General features: G+C 41.2%; 1 protein-coding gene across 2 annotated transcripts in view; it reads right to left on the minus strand.

Moving 5' to 3' along the window:
* ZDHHC5 (zDHHC palmitoyltransferase 5) overlaps positions 1–7,861 on the minus strand; it is a 79,972-nt gene that overhangs the window by 62,290 nt on the left and 9,821 nt on the right. The window contains exon 1 of one of the 2 annotated variants that reach the window (XM_081935559.1): positions 4,344–4,584. The exons of the other annotated variant lie outside the window; for it this stretch is intronic. The gene's annotated coding sequence lies outside the window, so the exon portion shown is untranslated. Of the gene's footprint in view, positions 1–4,343; positions 4,585–7,861 lie in introns of those variants that run through there. 2 annotated transcript variants of the gene reach the window in all.

Raw genomic sequence — 7,861 nt, forward strand, 5'->3', positions numbered from 1 at the left:
TAACTTAAGCACCACACTAGCCCAATGGTGGGCAACCTTTTTTTTCAACTGAGCCAAATCTCGCCAAAACCACGATTGAAATTTATTTGGAGAGCCGCTCTTGCTTAGCAACCAAAATTTTGGGCTCAATTGTGGTCATATGTTGTTTTTCTTTCTTTCTTTCATCTCTCTCTCCCACTTTCTTTCTTTTTTTCTTTTTCTTTCTCTCTCTCTCTCTGGCTCTTTGTCTCTCTCTCCCTCCCTCCCTCTCTGTCTCCCTCTGTCATTTTCTCTGGGTGTCTATCTGTCTCTCTCTCTCTCTGTATCTCTGTCTCTCTCTCCTCCTTCCCCCATCTCTGTCACTCTGTGTGTGTGTGTGTGTCTGTCTCTCACTCATTCACTTAATCACTCACTCTGTGTGTGTCTCTCTGTCTATCTTTCTCTCCCTCCCTCCCCCTCTCTGTCTCTGTCTCTCTCTCTCTGTGTGTGTGTGTGTGTGTGTGTCTCCCTCTGTCTCTCTCCCCTCCCTTCCTCTCTCTCTGTCACTCTGTGTATGTGGGTGTGTCTGTCTCTCACTCATTCACTTAATCACTCACTCTGTGTGTGTGTCTCTCTCTGTCTGTCTATCTTTCTCTCCCTTCCTCCCCCTCTGTGTGTGTGTGTGTGTGTGTGTCTGTCTGTCTGTCTGTCTGTCAGTCTCTCTCTGATTCCCTCCCTCACTCCCTCTCTCTGTTCCTCTCTGTCTGTCTGTCTCACTCACACACACACACACACTGTGGTCACCAGTGTGTGTGTGAGTGAGACAGACAGACAGAGGAACAGAGAGAGGGAGAGAGAGAGGGAATCAGAGAGAGACTGACAGAGACGAATCAGAGACGTACTTTTAGCTACCTGGCAGCGGCGTTTTGCCTTGGGGGGCTCCTCAGAACTTCCCAAGACTTCGGAGGGAAGTTTACAGCCCTCCCTCGGAACGCTTCGGAAGGAAGCTTCTGCCAAGGGGAGTGGCAACAAGTCTCCCAGGCTTTAATTTGCCGAGCTGTGCGCACGCGCCTGTTTTCCACGGCGTGGAGCAGGGGCGAGATTCTGCGCGGCGAGCGATGATTCCAGGGGCCATCCGGGAAGATGAGGAACGCGAGGGGGACCCTGCCCCCCCCACTGATGCCCCCCGGAATCATCGCTCGCCGCCCAGAATCTCGCCGCTGCTCCACACCGTGGAAAACAGGCGCGCGCGTACAGCTCGGCAAATTTCAGCCTGGGAGACTTGTCATGCCCGGGCTTTTGCAGAAGCTTCCCTCCAAAGCCCGAGAGGAGGGAGGGAAGCGGGCGCCTGGCTTCGCGGCGCCCTTATGACGATAGTGCGGCTCCCCAGGGAGCCGCGGCGCACACTTTGGGAATCACTGCTGTAGTGCATATCTCTTTAATGATTCTGAAAGTACCAAGATGCTATGTAGAAATATTATTCACCAACCTTCATGTTCTTGTTTAAAACTGTAATTGTTTGAATTGATGCATTTCACACACATACATGGTTATATTTTCATTTTATATGCTGTTTGAAAGAAAAACGAAGAGTCAAGAAGGCAAGTTAATCTTCTTAAAAGGGAGAACTTGATTAAACCAGGTGTCTAACACTGTCATTCTATAATACAGGTTGCAGTAGATGAGCAAAAAAATATTGATGCTTCTTATCATACAGCTTCTGCTTCAATACATCATGCAAATTTTGAATTGTAAGTTGGTATTCAGAATGGGAAAAAAGAAACCAGATTCCACTTAAATTTGGAAGGGATAAATCACTAAAGTGACTGACCAGCAAGTTAAATTAAACTGAATTTGTAAAAATTTTAGTATAAAATACTGAAAAAGTATCAGAGTGCCTGCTCTTGTTCTAGGTGGAAAGCCTTCCTCGTTACCAACTGGCTTAACAGCTAACAACAAAATTACCTAAGAGCAATCACTATTAAAGGCTTATCCACAATTTGTGTTAAGTAACAGATTAATCCAGGTAGCCTAATCACTATAAGGCTCTAAACACATAATTTGGAAGAGGTAAGCATCATTCAAAATAAAGTGCAGGTATAGTTTTTCTCCTCAAAAGTTAGTTAGGCTGTATTCACATAACATAGTTAACCTGGTTTGATGCTACCTTGTGGTAAATATTTAGTCCGGGAATATGATGGCAGACAAAAGAGCAATAGAGCAGCCATCTTTACAGAAAGTCCAGGTATGAGAAACGTAGCTGGAAGGCTGTCACTTCCTACTCTAGGTTTCTTAAGGAAAAAGCAAAAACTTGATAACCTGATAAGGGCTGGTATAGAAAGGGAGATTATGCATCTGCTATTGTTCTAACTGCCCCTAATGGACAAAGGGGTGGGAAATGAAAAGAAGAAAGCTTTTACTTACAGGTGTCCCATTTTTGTGAAACCACTCTAGGCAATTTCTACTGTAACCATTTGGTTTTGTTTTACAAATAGCTACCAAATCTTCCACTGCATCATGTCATTGTCTAAATACCTGCTTATTATCTATTCACTTTCTTATCGGCAGCAAAACAAGTTTCTCCTCATACATAGGCTTTTTATTACAAAAATCAGTTTACCGGCAAATGTCCTTATCTTGTCTGCCTTCTGTGCTATATGAGCCAAGGCCGCCTAACAATTGGATGATAGCTAGGAAGTATATTCAAATATAACCTATTCCTTTACTTTATACTTTTCTTAGCCAAAAAACCTCCTTTATAAACAAATTGTGTTGGCCTCAGTCTAAACACCATGCATATGAACTATTTAAATATATTTAATGTATCTTCTAATGTGCAAAAGCAATATGAAATTCTTACATGTATGGGCAACTTTAATTCATTAACAATAAAATTGAAAAGATATTAGTGCAAAACAAATAACATGATCAGCAAAACCACTTCTGGGAATAGAAATTAGCGTAGCCCAAGAAGGTTGTCAAAGCACCCATCTTACCACAAATAAAAGCAATTAGAGAAAAATCTCTGAAGATTCATACAATGAAGAGACATAACATGGAAAATTGCAGAGAAATATGAATTCTGAATCAGAATTTGCCCTGAGTAATATCATTATGGCACTCAAAAAAGGGATACTGGATACAAAATTAAAGCAAAAAGCATGACAAGAAAACAATGGTATAAAGAGGGAAAAATAACAGACTAACCAGGCATGGAGTGCACAAGAACATGTAATTTGGAAACAGGAAAAAAAGTAATTGATAGAATATGAACTAAGTTAGAGATTTCAGTTTTCAACATCAAAATGTAACTCTAAAATATTTTTGCATATCTATTCTGTTCCAATTTCAATACTGAACTGCTTTTTTAAGCAAAAGGTCAACAGGAAAGTCTTTTCTATCAATTACCAATATGACTTTTTGTGTAAAGAAATTGTTACAACACATTTCCCTGAATGCAGACTTCCTAGTTGAAAACATGGGATCTACACTATTTAGTTAAGGAAAACAAAATCAAGCTTCTCCCAAACAACTCTAGAGAAGTAATAAACACTGTTCATTTTTATTTGAGAAGAAACTGAAACTGAGTTCCAATATGGAAGACTGTGAGCAAAAGTAGCAGCAATGACAATAAATTCTCCGACAAACAGTACCCAACGTCTTTTCTTCTACATTAAGCTGCTTAGGAAACAAAGTTATTGCAAGATCTCTTTCTTATAAAGAGTGATCACACACTCCCAATGCAAAACGCAAAAGAGCTTGAAGGAGGAACCCGATTCCCTACCTGTCTACGCGATACCTGCACAGCCTACAACTATGACCTCCACGCTTTAATAGTCCCCATACGTGATCCTGGAGGAGGTGCAGCCTTGAAAGAGATCACTGGGTAAAGATCAAGGTTTCTGAAGCAGAACTCGAAAGGAGGAAAGGGAGATCGGCACGGAGTTTGGAGGAGTATCCTGTCCACTCACCACCGGGTCCATCGGTGGGACAAGGCTACGAGGAGCCGTGAGACTCGGAGCGGGGAACTGGGGAGCCTTCCTAACTCAGCGGCACCGCAGCAGGAGGTGTCGGAGCCCATTCGGGGTGTGACAAAGAGCGGCGAAAGCAGCGAGGAAAGAGGTACGAGGCGGGGTCTTATTCGTGGCTGCTTAGCCGAGGCAGAAGTTACACTCGCGGAAGGAAGAAGGAGGGGGGAGTATGGGCGAAAGGGGGCGAGAACCTCCCTCGCCTCTCGCGCCTTTGGATCCCGAGGAAGAGCCCGAGAGCCGTTAGGCCCACGGAGCCCTGGTCCCACGGGCGAGGAAGGACCCCGCTCCACGTCCGCCGCTCCCTAGGGAGGAGACGGAGCTCTTCCTTCGCCGCCTCCGACCTTTAGCACCTACCCGCCAGCGCCGTCCCTGCCGTAGCCGCGCCTTAGCCGCCCCTCCGGGAAACCAAATACTCGCTCGGTCGGTCCCTCGCTCGGCCCAAGCAGTCACAAGAAACACCAGCACGGGAAGTAGGGCGCGCATGCGCGTTCTCAAACCCGCTCGGCCTCGCCGGTTGGCTAGCCTGCTGCCCGTAGGCGCGCGCGCAGTTCCCTTTCCTCCGCACCCTCCTCCTTCCTTTCCTTCGAGCGCTCCTGTGGGCATGCGCAGTAAGCTAGGTTTGGCGAAAAACGGGAACGGGAACGGATTCGATCGGGTAAAGGGGCGGAACTGGCCGCTAATAAATCATGACTCGGGGAACGAGGAGCTCCAAAGCTGGAGCTAGAAAAGGAGTTATTCGCATGCGTGTGAGTGACGTTGGGCGTCTGGAAGCATCCGCACCAATCGTTTGCTTGATAAATGTGGACGGCAGGGCTAGAAGACCAGAATGGGCATGCGTGAATCCTAGAAAGTTTGCGTGGTGTTTTTTTATTTATTTTATGCTCGAGGGATTGAGGATGGCTGTGAAGTCATGTATCTTTGAAGAATTTGCAGATTCACTTCAAGATTAAACTGTTCACAATGTGTTGAGAAAAATCTTCGGTTTTATTTCTCGTAGAGGTTATATGTATAGAAATCATGTTTCTAGATTCTAAAATGTCCAAGTGAGGAAGTTTTATAGAACACAATGGAATAATCTGGAGATTAAGGGAATATAGGTCTCCAGATTCAAGGTTCACAAATTACCTTTTAGCCTAACAATTGTTCGCCATAATAGTTCTACCCCATTTTCATATTTTGAAAATGCTGTTTTTATATTGTAATTATCTATAGATAGAACTTCCATCAAGTTATGGCTGGCTCATTTAGACCAAAGGTTTAGATAGATAATTTTGGCTCAGTGAAGATTTTGTTTAATACGAGCTGATTTTAAACCAATAGCAAAGTAATGACTTAAGTTTTCCCTTGGGAATTCAATCCTTGCAGTTTAGAAAGCTTAAGTGCTACAAAATTGGTGCACACTTTGTCAGTATGAAGTGAACTAGTTGTAATAGATGTTTTCAGAAAACTATTTTGTTCACAATAATGCTTTTAAAGATGGAGCCACATTGGAAATACAGAAATATGTAATGCAATTAATAATTGCAAAGAATAAGAAATATTATTCTATGAAGTTTGTATCCCTAATGCTCTTTGAAGTATATAAAGAAAAATGAATTAATCCAGGTTTTTTAATACATGATTTTAACCATGGTGGAATTTCTATTATGAACCATTGTATTAGTTTATTTGTGTCCATGTTAAACCAATTTTGTTATTACAAAACCTCTTAACATTTTTTATCTGATAAGTGAAAATAGATATGGGCTGTAAGACAGTCTCCTAAAGGAGGAATTTAGCATGTTAAGAGGCTTTTGAAGCTTTAAATCAAATTAACCATAATATGAATCTTGGAATTTGCAGATTGGAAGTTGCCATAGAGAATATTTTACAGATAGATGCCCGAGCTACTGGCCAGAAAGAGCCAAACCTAATATTTGCATTACAGCTTTTATTATTAGAAAATTGAGTCATAGGAAATAGTTACCAAGCCCTTAAATGCAATTTCAGGCACTATGACAGGATAACTTCCTATTTAATAACCAATAAAATGATGCCTGATAACCTACCTGCATATACACTATCATTTGAAAACTAGCTGGCATCAGACTTATTGCTCTACATCTTGAGATTCTACAGTGATCAGGCAGAGCAAATGTATTTGAAGACGCTATTCTGAGAGGAGGAAGAAGCAATAATGCAGGCAGAGAAAATTGCTTAGATAAATTTGACAGACCCCTACAGAGGGAAACAGAGGGAAGTGACGTCTGCAAGTCACCTGTCCAAATTCTAGCTGCAATGCTGGATCAGCAATCTCACACAATTCACTGGTCTCAAAGAACTCAGCTGAAAATTCAAATCAGACTCTAGGCACTTGAGAAGGAGATAAGACTAGAGAGAGAAAATATATGAATTTGTGCATGAATATAATTACTACACTATAGAAGTACCCCCTTGTTTTTAATGCTTGGAACCAGCTGTTCTTACCATTGGGGACAAAACTTCCAGGACTAAATGAGGTAGGGTAACTCGTCAACAAGGTGTGAAGATTTTGAAGTATAGATTATATTACAGTATACCTACAATTTAGCCATTCAGCAGTGAAAAGCATCAGCAGACTAATAGAAGGCAATATAGGATGCTAAAACATTTTGATTCAGTTGAATTTGGCTAACATTTTACTTTACATGTAACTTTAGTCTCCAGAATCACAAAAGCTTGCTGGCTGAGGGAAACCAATGGTGCATAATATTTTGAACCAGCTGGATGAATTTCACTGAACATCTGTCAATGTGCAAAGAACAACAGGAAGACAGATTTCACCTCAAACTTTTAAAAATAATTTTCATTGAAGATTAAAATTACAGTAACAAAAATAATATCAACTAAAAAAAAATTAAAAGGCCAAAGGGAAAAAAGAGAAAAAAATGGAGTTTGGAGAGCCGATCTGTTCACAGGCTCCTCTTTCCATCACTGACATTTTGCAGTAGTCTTCAGTCAGCCATTGCTTCCTCAGGGATCCCAGAAAGATTTCACCTAAATTCAGCCCACTTAAGACTCTGAATTTATTTTGTCACCTAAATGAATATCCGGCACAATCATATTAGTTGGAGGACTGAAAAGGCATGATACAGAAAAACAAAAACAGTATCGGAATCCATACAGTATGGTGTTCTGGACTATACCTCCATCTTTGTATTTTGTAAGTGTCATCAAGATGAGGGGAACGAAGAGCAATCTTGTTTATAGGAGACAGTTCCATACACTTCCATAGAGCCATTTGAATTAAAGGAAAGTATTGATGTACCTTAAAAATCAAGCTGGATTAACATTAGACCAATTTAATGTTTATATTGTAGAAACTTTGTTCCAAGAAACTTGAATCAAAGTTTAACATGGCACTGTAATTATTGCACTGTAATCACTTTTGACATTAAATTCCCTAGAAACTAGGGAAAAGAAATATTCTTACATAGAGGTGTGTGCTATTGAGGGGATTATATTTTAGTAAAGGAGACTGTGACCATCTCCAAGTTAAAGTTGTTTATTTGTTGGATTTCCCTCCCACTTGGGTAGCTAAATAAAGTTATCTTAGCCAACAGAGAATAGTGAGTTTTATCTAATGAGATCTGGGAAGAAGAAGCATTTTGTCAAGAGTTGTTTTAAAGGTGCTGAAGTTCAGTAAATAATTACCAGCGAATCAGCAGGAACTCCTGAGTCATCTGATGATGAGAGGATTTTTGTTGCTATTAAGAAAGAAGGGACATATAGGAGTATCTTGGCTACTTGAATACTGTGCAATCTGTACTTTCATGTTTTTTGCTGTGAAATTTTCTCTTTGCACTAATATAGCGTAAAGGCAAAATAACTTGCAAGATTGTAAGATCTTTTTT

The sequence above is a fragment of the Natrix helvetica genome (assembly GCF_964273705.1).
Source record: "Natrix helvetica genome assembly, chromosome: 1".
In the NCBI taxonomy this organism is placed as follows: domain Eukaryota; kingdom Metazoa; phylum Chordata; class Lepidosauria; order Squamata; family Natricidae; genus Natrix; species Natrix helvetica.